At 42.3% G+C, this 15,110-nt stretch overlaps 1 long non-coding RNA gene across 6 annotated transcripts; it reads left to right on the forward strand.

The window, feature by feature from the left end:
• Positions 1-1,591: 1,591 nt before the first annotated feature.
• LOC308548458 lies at positions 1,592-13,053 on the forward strand. Of its 6 annotated transcripts, none has more exons than XR_013997607.1 (6): positions 1,592-1,936; positions 4,060-4,227; positions 5,398-5,544; positions 6,305-6,392; positions 6,933-6,998; positions 11,572-13,053. It is a non-coding gene; the product is annotated as an uncharacterized lncRNA (long non-coding RNA). The 6 variants fall into 6 exon arrangements; XR_013997608.1 differs by having other exon boundaries at positions 5,421-5,544; XR_013997609.1 differs by having other exon boundaries at positions 1,595-1,936; positions 4,179-4,227; positions 5,421-5,544; positions 6,305-6,399.
• Positions 13,054-15,110: the final 2,057 nt, after the last annotated feature.

Below are 15,110 nucleotides of genomic sequence, written 5' to 3' on the forward strand. Positions count from 1 at the left end.
CGCCCCTCCCTCGCGCCCGCCTCTCCACCGCGGCCCTCCTCTCCCCCCTCCTCTTTTTCTCCCCCCTCCCTTTCCCCTGTCTCTCCCTCCCTCTCTCTCAGACTCTCCAGCGCCGGCCCCAGGACGACGACCACATCCCAGGCGCGCCGATCTCTCTTCCAACTTTCCTGCTCGGCTAAGTCCGGGTGGAGCGGCGATTCCGACGCACCTCGGGCCCTGGTGGCGGGTCTGGCCGCTCCGAAGCACAAAGGGAACGGGGCGGAGGGCTGCGCGTCGGCGAGTGCTCTGCTCTCTCCTGGCCACAGTAAATCGCCGAGTTAGCGGATTTCTTGTTCGCCTGGAGGCTGGGCTCCGAGGCGGATCGCCGCCCAGCCGCCCCTGGCTTCTCCCATAAGGCAGGGGACCCGAGAACGAGTAGACGATCCGGAAGGAAGGTCCCTGGGAGAGCCCCATGAATGCCCCCGTCCGGGGCGGAGGGAGTCCGGGGTGACTGTCCCCCTCCGCCGGCGGCAGCAGCAGCAGCAGCAGCAGCACCAGCAGCAGGTGGGCAAGAGGCAGGCCTTGGACATCTGCACGTATCGGACCCGGTCTTTCTTCCAACTCCCGGCCAGACTTGGAGGGAGGAGACAGAGGGGCGGCGTGTGGGGGTAGCCTTTCTCCAGAGGGGAGGCAGTGAGCAAGAGCCGCCGGACGGAGAAGCAGCGACCCCGGAGCAGGTCCCCGGGCCTCTCTCCCCCTCCCCGCCAGCCCCGTTCCTCGCAGCTTCGGTCTGGGCGTTTTCCTACCGCAGCTCGTCCCGGCGAGGCCGATGGTGGTGGCGGAGGCTGCGGGGCCCCTTCCCTGTCGCGCGCGTTCTCACGCCCGCCCACGCTCCACCGTGAAAACTCCGCAGAGCACTGCCCAACCCAAACACTGTTTGTTCAGCGAGGCGCTGGCAAGGCAAACACACAAAACTGAGTCACAGGCAGAGCCCCTTGCCCACGACGGCCACGCAATTAGAGTACAAAGCAGACTGTCTGCTGATCTGTCCGCCCGGGGCCGCCGCCAGCCACACGCGCGCTCCATCTCCGGGACAGGCAGGGGCGCTGGTGAACAGGACCGGGGCCCGCACACTGTTGGGCACTCCGCTGGAGCGCAGTATATCAGGGAATGTGCGACCTTTTATAACGGGGCCACAAGCACGCCGAAGCACGACTGTACACCAAGTGTCCCGCAAGGACTTTGACGCGCGAGATACACTTATTTCCTGATCTCGGGCCGGGCACTCGAACCCTCTCTGCCCCCTCGGACGGGCTCGGCCGCTCGACTTCGCGCACGCGCGCTGGCTCCTCCCGGCCGTCAGCCCCCTTAGGCTCCGCCCCTCAAGCGGACGTTCTCGGGGACCCTTTGGATCCCCGCGGCCCCGTCTCTCCCGGCCTTGTCCTCTGATTGGACGCTGCACTCCACTGGCTGCGTCCCCGGAGGTCTTGGGCCCGCCTCCCTCCGAGTCAGGCGCCGAGGGGGCGGGGCGGGGCGGGGCGTCAGCGCGCTATTGTCATGGAGACGGGAAGCCGGTGGCAGCGGCGGCGGGCACTGCCGGGCCGAGGTGGCTGCGAGCCAGCGGGGACGGAGGCGAGGCCGAGCGGCCGGGACAGCCCGGCGAGGAGGGAGCGCGGGACCCGCCAGCCGCCGCCTCTCAGGCAGCCAAGGGGTGGTGTCCTCCGGGCGCGCCCGGGCCCGGGTGGTCGCAGGGAGCGCCCCGCCGCGTCCCCGCCCCGCTCCCTCCGCTCCCGCCTCTCGCGGCCCCTCCGCCGCTGAGCGACCGCCCCCGGCTCCGCCCGCCGCCGCTCAGCCCCTTGCGGTAACGGCCGTTAGCGGCCTGCGCGCCGCCCGCCCGGGGCTCGGGTCGGCCACGAGGGAGCGTCCGCGGCCCGCGCTCCCGCGTCGCGACTGAGAGGTGAGCCCTGCGCCCCGATCCCGCGGGGTCCCCACCCCGTCGTGCCCGGGCTTTCCGCTCCTCGAGCCGCGGCCGTGTCCCCTCGCGAAGCGGATAGACGCGGCCCCGCGCCGCCGAGCGCCCCGTGGGCAGGGGCCGCGCGAGTTTGGGGCGGGTCTCTCCTGGTGTCACGGCCCCGGGCGGGCGGGCGCGCGCGCGAGCGTGTCCCCTCCATCCACGCGCGGCGGCTTCACCCTCTCCGCTCGCGTGCAGGATGCTGATTTCCGAAATGGAGCCGTGGAGGTCTGCGCCGCCGGGAACCCGAGCCTGTCACACAGACGCCCTCGTTACATCATCCGGCCACCCCGGGCGGCTCGGCCGCCCCCCGCCCCCACCCGCACCCCTCTTCCTTTACTGTCGTCCTTCTGGTGTCAGGGACTGGAGAGAATCCTGAAGGCTATGGAAGCATTTGGAGTTTATGGTTCTGTTGCCGTGGTTGTCACCTCCGCTCCACGTCAAATTTAAGACTCATTTCTTAAGGATGTCTCTATTTTCTGCTTTATTTGCACCCCGGTGGCTCCGTGCGCGGCGTCCGAGGCTCGCGTTCAGCGCGCGCGGGAGGAGCGGGACTCGGGTAGCCTCTGGCGGTTTTCTCCGTTTTCCTGGGAAAGCTTTCACGTTTTTGCCGGTAAACACGAGGTTTTAACTTTTTATCTCGGTAGTGGTGACTATACGTTACCCTCCCTCCCTCGCCCCTCCCGTCCCCGTCCCCCCCCTCCCCCCCTTTATTTACCAGCTTGTCCTCTGGGGAGCCTGCTGACTTTTTAGCAGTAGTTTCCCTGCGCTGTTGTTACTGTGGCTTCCCCCCCAGCAGAGGTGGGAGCTGCCTCCCTCTTCTTTCAGGTTACCAGGACGACTCTTGTTTTTTGGGGGAGGTGTCTGGGGGGGGGCGCTTACTATTGCAATTTATCTTTCTGAACATTTTACCTTAGAGTAGGGATAGACCTGGCCTGGTTGTTTTTCATGTCGGACTTTTACATTGTCTACTTTTAAAGCTTCCCGAGGATTTACTGGTTTGCCGTGCCTGCACCCATGCGGTTGTGCCTAACTCTTCACGCTTAAAGCTTTACAGTGAGATCCACGATTGGATTGCTAAGGCGCGGCCCTGGAGCTCGCTCCTGGGGCTCTTTGGCTGTAGAGCTGTCATTGTGTAAATCAAGTGCAAAAGAGGCTATTCCTGTTTATTTAGTGTAATAAGTGCTTACAGTTAAAACTTTAAAGACTCGTAAAAGTAGGTCTGTATTTTGAAAGTCTCATCATTCTTGTGGGAAAGGCACAACACCGACACTAGGAAAGGCAACAGATTGCTTCTGTCATATCACTTTGCTGTTTTGGAGTGTGCTTAAAGGATTATGATTGATAAGGCTGTCCAACCGGAGAGTGTTGACACAGGTGTGCATCGTTATCTTAATTAAGATCCTGGGAAAATGTTGTCTATGAAATGGGGACATAAGAAGGGCGGCATATTTTTGTACAGTTTTGCTTTTGGAGAATTTAATTGCACTTGAAGCCCGTCTTTGAGCTTCCAGATTTTGTGAGCACTTTGGCAACAGAAGTTTTAGAGAGAAATGATAGTTTAATGTTAAGTGTCCTGGCATGTACTAATGCTACTTGTGGCTTTTTGGCAATGCCTTTGTCGGCTTCCTTTGTGCTTTATCTTTGTCGAATAATGGTTACTAATTTAGAAAGAAGAGCGTAGAGCAGTATATTAAGCAAATGTTTATTAGTGTTTGGAATAAATCTGTAGAGGAAGGCATGCTTGATGTGCAGAAACAGAGATAAAAAGGAAATATACGAGACATTTATGCCACTTCATTATTTGGAAAATGTTCTCCTAGAATGTTTTAATGATCTAAAACAATTTCTTTTTTCATGCCATCAGGTACTTAACTACATTGCTTATGGAATGCCTTGTTTTTATTTCCAAAACCAGAAAAAATACAGGTTTATTTTTTCCAAAATGTTGTTCTGTAAGTTTGAGTCGATGAGCAAATGAAGATAGTGCTTTTAGCCTCTTAATAGTTTAAGGATCTGAATCGTAACCTGGGTGACCACTAAATGAATGTTACTGTCCTTGACTTCAGATCTCTGAATGCAAAAACAATGGCAAGACGGATGCTGTTGATGATATTACCCTTGGCTTACCCAGCACCCAATACCCTTTAACATATAGTATGGCATTAAGATTTCCCCCTCTCTGTAGATCATGATTTCCTGGAAGCTGGCTGTCCATCGGTGTGTGTGTAAGACGTGTGAGTGTTTTTCTTCAATATTAAAACTCACTGTAGAAAGAGGAAGTGAAAGTGGAGGAGGCCATAGGCATATGTGATCCGAGAAGCCAGGTGTAGAGTCACAGCTCATTCGTGACTCCGAGGATAATTAGCTGGCTAGAATTACATGGTAAACTAAAATCAAAGACAGACTTATTTAGATTTGCTTGCTGAAATTAAAACAAGAGCATTAATTTTGAGGGTAATTGCTTTACTTACCCCCCAACTCCCCCATCAGAATTTTTTTTTTTTTTCTGGCAGCTAAGATCAGCATCCTCATGCTGTTTTTCACGTATTATTTTAACATTTGATATGCTGTGTTAAAAGGAGTGAAATAGGAATATGAACTAAATACCTCATTTATTTTAATTAATAACACAAATAATTGTTAATATGTTTTTACATTATAGAAATCTTAGGAAAAATTTAAATGTTCTTTAGTAAATGAAATCATGTAATCCTGAGTGAATTAGAGGTTATGAAAACAGTATTATATTTTGAAATAATGTTTTAACTCTGAGATAGCAAAGCCTGTTTTGTGTGGTAATATCTCAATATCTTTGTATATTTCCCTTCAACTTTTGCCTTGTGTTGACCTCTGTATTTTTAACATCTTTCTGTTATTATGATTATTAGCTGTTTTACAGAGAATAATTGTTCTAAACAGAATAGCGGTTGATGCAACTCTAAGACTATGTAAAAATCTTGTAATTATTTTTTTATTATTCAGTAATGACCCTGATTTGCTTTTATCGCATTCTGAAGTATGATTCAACGCCTTATTTCTGCATAAATCTGCAGTATTTTTATAGCCAGAGTAAACCTAACCACCAATTTAACTTGGCAAATTAACTTAGATGCTTCAAAATTGAAAACCAGTATATTCTAATGTAGTTTGAATTTAAGTCTTTATTAGTAAGGATGCACTTAACATTTGTTCAGGAGAAGGGAATAGAATTTTCTCCTGCAGTTGTCATTTGCGTAATTCATTTTTCTAGCCTTTTCTCAGGCTAATGATATTCCACATCTTGATAGGGCCTTTATTTGTTTATTTGCCATAATATAGGGTGATACCTTGGAGAAAATTAAATTAGATGTTCATATTTAATATCCCAAAAGTATTTGACTTGTCTTCTGTGTTTCCTTAAACAGAATCATTTCCATTTCCTGTGCAGGTGATAAGTATGATGCTTCCATAATACATTTGGATGTTTTCAGCTACGTTTGACTTCTGAGCCGTGGGGTTCCTCCACATGTTGGCTGAACTTTGTCCTTGCACATCTCCAGGCTCATCTGCAAGTGAGTGAGTGCACAGTGTGCTTGTGTGTGGACTAAACCCCAGATAGCGTCAGTGTTGGTTTTACCAAAGTATTTATATTGCTAATAGAGACTAAGTACAGAATGTCACTTGGAGGCCTTTGATTATATAATTTTACTAGTGCATTTGACAAAGGTTCAGTAAGTAGGAAAATTTTTGATTTATGGAAGGACTCTGAATAATTTATTTTTAATGACACCATTGGATAGTGAAATTTATAAACTCAGTGCTTTTCATAAAAGTTAAGACCAAGGTTATATTTTACAAAAATAGAATTATTATTTAAAGGAAGTGATCTGTTTATATGACATTACCAGTTCTTTTCAGAATAAATCTAGTGGGAGTATCAGCTCGAGTCATGAGTACCAAACTCTTTAAATGACAAAGAGTACACAGTTGTGTGTAAATCTTGTCATTTTTTCATCAAAATAGGGGCTGCTGAATACAAGCAGATGAGAAAAGCTATGAGAAAAAAATATTTTGCAAAATATTTGTGTTGTGTAGTGAGGAGAGCAAGCAACTGGATTAGTGATAGGGAATATTTTGTTAAGTAAAAAGAGATGGTTGTGTGACCAAAAAAAGCTAATTTTACAGAAGGCTTCTGTAGTTAGTGGAGCCTGCAATAGAACAAATGCTTCTCTGTGAATACTTTCAAAGGCATGAAAGTGATTTTTAACGTAATACAAAGTAATATATAATTGTACTTAAATAACACACTTGTGTTCCCCCATCGCTGATTAGGTCTTACGGAGAGGGGGTTTCGTGTATGACCAAGAGCTGGAGCATTACGGCAAGTTAGGAAATGCATAACACAAGTATAAAGAAAACGGCGAGTGGTGAGCATTCTGATTTCTCTTTGTTTGTCTTTAAGCTTACTTTTTTCCGTATTTTTTTAACATGTGTGGAGTTGTTGAATTTGAAAGATAAGAGGATTGTTGTTGTTTTTTCCTCCTAAGGATAAATATAGGAAAAATCTAAACATGGATGTGAATTGGCTGAGTTTTATACCTCTTGTCAGCTAAAATATATTGTTTCATATGTCATGTATATTAATGGTATTCGAACATATTAAAACTAAGACTCCTTTTACATAAAATTGGTATGTGTGTGTGTGGTGGGAGGAAGGTTCCCCACTGTTTTGAGAATGTGAAGAAAACACGTCCCTTCAGCAGTAATAGGTTATGGTTGATTAATTGAGAAGGTTGTACTAAATGTTCTCTAGTGGAAATAGCTGGAGTGTACTCTTTGAGAAATGTATCATTCAGGAATAAAATCAATTGACGTATTGGTAATTAAATTGTAATTCCATGAAGGAAGGAAGTAGTAGTAGAAAAGATGAAGCTAACTATTGCTGTTTTTTCTTTTTAAGAATCTCCAGTTCATAATGGAGCTACCGTACTGACTATTGGAAGGAGGAGATCCTGAAGATAGAGAGGTAGTATTATCTTTTTTTTAAAGAATCCTTTCCTCTATAATCCTAAGCCTTTATTACATATAAGAACTTAATCTAGTAGACAGCAATTTCTTTATATTTGAGATATGAAAATGATCTGATTTTCCTGTGCTGAGGTTTTGAGCGGCTTCTCCCAGGGCTATGGGTTGTGTTGGGAGAGCTGAGAAATCTCATCTAGGCATACTCAGCACCCTTAAAATAGCGTCTTTCTGAGAATTCGATCTGTGATGGTGGCCTGCACAGTTCTAGTAGATGTCATTTTAGTTTGCCGTTGATGTGGATGCATTTAGCAGGTTGCCTAGCTGTCCTCATTTACCTCCCAGTCTCTGTTGCCTTCTCTGGGGGAATGCTCTCTCTGCAGGGCAATTTATTCCACACAACCACACTCTGAGTGGGAGACTTGGTGTTTGACAACTGGTTCCAGAGCTCTGCCAGGGAGTTAGCTGGGCCCAGCCTCGCTGCTCTGTGCGCTGCAGACCAGGCGCTCGCACACATGGGTTCCCCTAGTTCACAGCTTTAGGTCCCTTTCCATATTTTGCATAATCCTAGGCTACGGGTAATACTTTCCTTTTCCTCTCATTAGGTTGGCTTGCTGCTTACTTTGCAGCTGTTGCAGGGATTCACATGGAATGGAGGACTCTGTATTACTCTGGATGATATTTTTGATAATTTATTCATGTGCTGTTTCATTTTCAAAAACCTAACATTGGTGTTAAAGAATGAATCTAAGATTCTCAAAGAAAAGCTGCTGTCTTCCCACGCTATGCAGGTTCAATTAAAACCGTGAAAGCCTTTCATAAAGGACTCGTTACTACATCTGAAAATGTTTATACAGGCTTAAATTGTGTAATGGTCTTTATATCTTTTTTTCATTTTTAAGAAAAATGATATACTTTTCTAGTCATCAAAAATATCTCCTCCCAAAACCATATCTGTGGAGGGATATTGGTAGAACAGTAAAGGGCTCCGTGATGTCTGATGATATAATGAGGAAATTGGTAAGCAATGTGGTAACTAAAATTAATTTCTTCCGTTAAAGGAACTAGTATACATTTAAAACAAAAACATTCAGGAAAAGTCCCTTTAATCTTGAAATCAAATGATGTTTTTGGTTAACACAACAGGGAGGGGGACATATACTAATCTCAGATTCTTTATTCATTCCTAGGTAGTAAACAGCTGAGGGAGCCATTGAAATATAGCCTAGAAAAAATGGTGATATCAAAGTGATTACTTGGAAAGCAGTTTACATTTGCAAAACAATTCAGTATTGTGACCTTGACCAACTTTTACACTTCATATACTTGGGTTATTACTCCAGTTTGTAAAATATCAGTCTATGGAATACCTGTATATGGAATGCAAGGGTCCTTTTGAATTGACTAATAGGCCTTACCGGTGATCTTAAAATATTCTACAATATTACAAAGTTAAAATGTAATATTTATTAATAGAAGGAAAATATAAAATTTAATATCTGGGCAACTGAGACCTTTAAACCTACTTTAAAAGTATAATCTTGACATCTATGACACTATTTTTTGTCTTTGTTATGTAGATAGAATTAGGGCTATTCTACATTCCAAATGTTTTATTTATTAATTCCAAATTTTATTCGCTATAATGGACTTTTAAAATAAAAGGCGTATGTGCTCTAGAGAGTAAAATTTTGAGTCACGGGCCAACATATTAAGAATTAGTACATAGAAAAACAGCATGTTTGATTTAGAGTTCTGAGAGGGGCAGGTAAAACAGTTTTCAGCTGAATTTCCTGATGCAGCAGCCATTTAAATGAAATGTTTGTTAACGTAGCAGTGGTGGCATTTTCTCCTCCTCGTGGTGGTTTTGTCCAGCTGGATGTTACGGTGGCAGTTGCACCGACTGTTAAGTGTTTAAATGATGACACCATTATGCGAAGTGATTTTGAAATGAGAGATTCCAGCCAAGAGTTACATCTGCTCCCATCTCCTTCACATCATACTCTCTGGCCGTGCAGATTATGATTGATTTGTTTGTGACAGATTGCAGGAAACAGTCATTGATTTTTCAATATTTTACCTTAAAATTATTTACAGTTGTAACCATGGGGAGGTATTTCCATGGGCTGTCAGCCCCTGAAAGACTAGGATAATATTCCCTGCTCTCTGACAAGACAAATTACCTGTAATGAGTGCAGTAGCTGAAGGGTATACTTTTATTTTAAAATATGTCAATAACCCCAGTGACTAAACGAATATTGATTTAGCATAATGAAGCCTGAGTAATGTGAAAATGAGCTTTTTCAAGGAGCATGGTAAAGACTTTCTTTTTAGCTGGTTGTAAGAAGCTTTTCATTCTTTTCAACTAGCTAGTGGAGATAAGGAGTTTTATATGCAAACCTTCAGGAGTGAGTGTTGGTTATGAGAACCAGGGTCCAAATATTTCGTCCTTGCTTTTATCGTGTCTTTTTCAAATCTTATTTGGAGTCTTCCTTTTAGTCATAGGATGGCTACTGATTTGCTCGATCTGATCTTTCACCTACTTAATATTTTTACGATTTCAACATATTTTGCATTAGAACCTCTGGTAATGAATATTAAAATATAACTATATGTATAATCATTTGTAGATGACATAATAATTACCTTTAGACATTTCAAATGGGTTATTGTAGTATTTAATGTGCCGTATTTTATGGTAGAATAATTCCCAGTCCCTGGACATCAGATTGCTTTCAGTGGGAATGAAGATTAATTTACTTAAGTCCTGATATTGTGGGCATCAGTGCATGTTTTCATTTTTGTCAGCCTTCTCCCCCTTTTTAAAATGTAATTCTCACCTTTTTATGGATTAAGATCTCAATACATAAAGTCCTTCAAATAGGAATGATAGCAAAGAAATATATACCTTTATTTTATAGTCCATCAGGGAGCCTGAAGATTTTATGCCTGAATAAGTATCTCCATATCTAACTTGGTAAGGAGAAAATAGGGTAAACAATGCTGGTAATATATATAGCAGGAAAGTAAGTATTTGAACAAGGTGTCAAACTGATATTTCATGGGAACCTAGCATATTTTATAATAACTAATAATAATAAAGTCTTATTAAAAGCAATAGGTAAAGTCCCTTTAGAAATTAAAAATGAGTTATGATTTCAAGAACATTCAGATGGCCCTTTGTGAGTGTTCTCGTGTACCACTGGCATTGGAAATATAGCAATAAAATGAAAAATAGAAACAGATCTTTTAATGGAAGAAGGGATAGACTCTAGAACAAAAATTTATCATTCCCCCCCCCCCAAGTATTTGCCTAAGGGTGGGACACAGATGGTCTCTGTCACTCATCTTAGTTATATCTTGCAATAAACTAGATGCTTTATAAAATACTGGTTCTGTGGTTTTAAATGCTGTAAGATTTCATTTCTCCATCACCCTGCCCTCAAATTCTTTCCCTTTTTCTATAAAAGAGCCTTTGAAAATAGAAATATGAGGGGTGTACCACCATCATATATAAAACTAGTAGTTCAAATTCTTCACCCATTCATTTGGTTTATAGTTTTTAAGTTGACGTAAAACTTATCTGTGGATGAGGCATGTGTGCAGATACGCCTTCCAGGAAAAAAATGGATATAGATTTTTTAATAGTTTTTTGTTTTTTTTAAATAAGCATAGTTTCTTTAGACAGATCTGTGCTAAGGAAAACATCTGTATTGCTGTTTAGTTTATTTCGGAATAAAGTAGTCAATGTATTACCGTCAGTCCCTCTTGACCCCGCCGTTTCCTTGGAACCCGTGTGCTCATTTTGCAGCATTTGCGTGGAACTATTTGTGTGCATTAGATGTAATAAGCATGGAGAAGCAGTAAAGCTTTTCCCGGGCAAGTTACTCCCTTTTGGGCACCAGGCCACTCTCCACTTCTTTTCTCCCCTTGGGTAAAACCAGGCAAGCCCGCCGTGTCGCTCTCCTTTAGGGGGACCTCTGGGAAGTGCTTTAAAATCCTACAAGCCATTGCCTTTGGTTGGTTAAAACACCTACTGTTTGAAAAAGAGAAAATGCCCTCATTTGAAAAATCTTTCTTGTATTTGGATCTATTAAGATAAACAGTTTACTTTGCTATGGTACATACCAATCTACTTACTTAATTTTTCTTTCCAGAATTCATTTTACTGTGTTTGGTCGGACCTTCTATAATAACTTAATATAGGAACAAATTAGCATATAATTCTATTTTCCATGTGACCTCAACCAGTTGCAGAATTACACTATGGGGGGCAATGTGATAGTTTATGTAGACTGCAGCATTAAGTGTTTGCAAATGCTCAGGGCATCCTGGCTAATGTGTTATCAAATACGTGTTAAAGTCAGCAGTTAGAAGAAATACTCACCCTGGTACTAAGTTATTAAAATGCCTCCTAAAGGTAACATTTTTAATTAGTGTACATAATTGATTAGTGATTTGTCTTCTCCTAAGCATAGAGCAGCATGGCAGAGTTAAGTGCAGTGGTGAAGGGTAAGATATTAGGGTTTGATGGTGACAATGATCACGACAACTAAATGGATTTTTTTTTCTTTTAGATTCAGCTATCGGTCTGAAATTTCCTGTGGTCTGTTCAATCTAGATGCAAAGGACATGGAAAAATCAAGTGCTCAAGTGCTTTAAATATGTTTTGGATGTTCCTATTTATAGACTATAGTATTTTCCGATTAAAATTCTCAGTTGTCCTTCAGAAGAAGGTTATGCGCTTCTTGATTATTAGTTTTAAATGCTTAGTTTTGTAGAGTATTTCCACACATTTTCTGTTGTAATCCAAGTAAAGGAAAAGATCAATTCTATATGTTGACTTTTTTTCTAAAATGTCTTTATTGGGTTGAATGAATGTTTATACCTGAAAAAGTAGTCTCCAGAAAAATCCCTTTCTCCTTCAAAGAAATTCTTCTGGCAATCCAATGATTAGAACTAAGTTTAAAATCACTCTTTAATGTGACCGTGTTATATTTGGGGGAGAGGAAAGACTTGACATGTATATATGTATGTATTTTAATTCTCTACATTCACTACCTCTGGAATAGAACATTTTCTCCTCAATAAATCTATTAGCTCAACTCACACACAAGAAACAATCGCCTTAATTGGCAGAGCATTCGTTATAGGTTTAAATATTTGATTTGTGTAAAGAAGGATGACATCCAGTTTTCACAGAGTTCTTACATTTAAGTAGACTGAACATGGCGAGTTGCCTCGCCACTGGGAGATTCCTTCTTGTGGCCTTTGCGGTGGCTGTGGGGACGCGGAAGGATTCCTCTGTGGCAGGCAGGCCTCTGGCTTCTGGTGTGAACACTGAGAAGGAGTGAGTGTGACCAGAGACAGCCCTCAGCTCGGGGCCTGGGGACGTTCACAGATGCGGGTGCCGCTTCTGGAGACTGCTCCATCCACTTCTGTAGTTCTTACAAAGAATCACAGCGCTATGATGAATTACTAAGCTCAGATCGTAATATGACAAAGTGGTTTTATTAGGCTAGAGTATTTTTTTTTATTTTTATATTTAATTAAACTCTGTATTTTGAGATAATTATAGATTTCACATGCAGTTGTACAAAATAATGGAGAGATGCCTTGTACCCTTTACCCAGTTTCCCCCAATAGTAACATCTTACAATATATAGGACAGTATCCCAACCTGGACATCGACATTGACACAGATACAGAACATTTCTTTCATCACAAGAATTCCTCATATCGCCCTTTTATATTCATACTCACTCATTTTCAACCCCTCTACCTAACCCTAACAACAACTAGCCTCTTCTCCAGTTCTATAATTTTGTCTTTTCAAGAATGTTACATAAGTGGAATCATATAGTATGTAATCTTTTAGGATTGACTTTTCTCACTCAGCATAATTTTCCAGAGATTTATTTTGCACATATCAATAGTTTGTTCTTTTTGATATTTGGGTGGTATCCTATGAGTGACTGGCCTGTGTTTTGTAGCCATTCACCAGTTGGGGCAGGATTGCTTCCAGTTTTTGACTATTATGAATAAAACTGCTATAAACATTTGTGTACAGGTTTTTGTGTGAACGTAAGTTTTCATTTTTCTGGGATAAATGCCCAGGAGTGCAATTGTGGTTCATATGATAATTACATAGAGTATTTCTTTTTAAGACTAGAATTAATGTTTTGTGTGTGGAAGGGAAGATGGAGGACATCTACATTTTTGCAGTGTTTTTGCTTTAACTGGATTTGCTTAGGATTTTAAAACATGCAGACTCTCATAAATAACTTATAGCCAGCATCAGAAAAAATTTTCAACAGTCTATTTTTTTAATAAACATACTTCTTTAAAAATTGTTTCTTCTTTGGAGGTAAACAATTCCTATGTAAGGAAGTAAAAGGAGATATATACTATAGAAAAGGTGTTGCAAAGTGGACAGGTTGCTTGGAGAAACTGGGAATTTCCCAAGTGTTAATAAAAACATTCAAGGGTATGTTGTGAGTTTCTGAGTTGATGGGCTCCTGCTTTGGTTGCTGTCATCTTCCCTACAGTTTTCATATGTAGAATGAATTCATTATCTTTACCATTTGTGTTCAGTGCTGTTGCAGTTAATACTCATTTAATTCAACTATATGCACTTAGTAGGAAAAAGAAAAAAAATTTAAGCATTGTTTCCTAGTACATGGCCCCTAAAAATGCAACTACTTTACAGGATGCTTAGTGGAATAAACAGCTCTCTTCCAAATCCTGGTGGAAATGATACTGTTACATTATACTTATTAAGACATAGTGAGCTATGGACAAAATCATGTGTGCTCTCTTTTAGGGGAGACCCACTGAAAGGATAGGATATTCAAGGATAATTTTACTCTGATTTTTCACCATACATACTGACTTTAGAACTCTCATGGAAGATGTAACTCCATTTTAAAAAAAGAAACATTGGACGTGGTTAACTGGTTACAATGATCCTTCTAATAAAAGTTAATATTATAAATCTTTAACTTGTCCGAGTGAGGCCCTAGGCTCAAGGGACCCCCATCTTTCAATGCTTCTAAATATTGTTTCATCTTTAGCCCATTATAGTCATGACCATAGTAATATAAATGACATAAGATGTAAAAGAAATCCTTGCCCTTAGGAACGACCTGGTAAAGGGTAGAACGTACACAGGAATCTTTATTTGCCGGGAGTCGTTTGTCATTAGCAGCGGTTGAAGCGCCGCATCGGCTGGCACTGCAGGCGCGGGGACCCGCAGTCAAGAAGAGCAGCAGCCCCGCCACTGTTCTCTTAGCGCGGGCCTCACAGCACTCAGCGTGCAGTGGGGTCAGGAAAGTAAAGAGAAACTGAGACAGAGACAACACGGTTGTGCATTGCTAGAAACCAAGAGCCTTCAGAATTCAGGAGAGAGCCTAGGAGAGCTGACACTGCGGGAGCAGGCCTCACGGAGAGTGGCATCTGTGTGACATGGAGAACATCGGGTAGGGAGAGGGAGGTGAGCCCCAGTGGCTTGTTGGAAGTGGGGTGAAATCTGGGCGTCAAAAATATATGTCACTGCCCCAGGGTAATTTTAAACAGCTTCCTATATTTTAGGGAACTGACCAGAAATGAGGCATGCCTTTTTTTTGGCATGCTTTTTTGTTGTTGTTTTGAAGAGTAATACTTGAATTTAAGTATGTGGGTCTGAGTGAGAAAACAAATGGATGCTCTTTCTCCTAAAAGTAGGGCTTGGAAGTATCCTTTAGGTTATGGGGCTCAATCTGTGTGTGTGTGTGTATAAAACAAAATATTATTTTCCTCTTTTTATGTTTAATAAGCAATATAATATTTTATACTTTTGTAGTATCTTAAATACATAATCTGTAAGACTATAATACTTTATAAAATTTTAGTTTACTTTAGGCTTAACATAATAGAAGAACTTAAAGTTCTTTTGAAAAACTTCAGTTAAAACTGCAAGATCACTTACAGATAAAAAGTTACATAAAGCATACATTTGTAAGATTATATATAGAGCTGATGGCCTTACTAAAAAACTATTTTGAGCAACCTAAGAAAGTACAAGTATTTCTGTGCATTATTACTGTTCCAGGTAGTAAGAGAGCTAAGAAGAGCCTTT

The sequence above is a fragment of the Miniopterus schreibersii genome (assembly GCF_964146895.1).
Source record: "Miniopterus schreibersii genome assembly, chromosome: 18".
NCBI classification, from domain to species: Eukaryota; Metazoa; Chordata; class Mammalia; order Chiroptera; family Miniopteridae; genus Miniopterus; species Miniopterus schreibersii.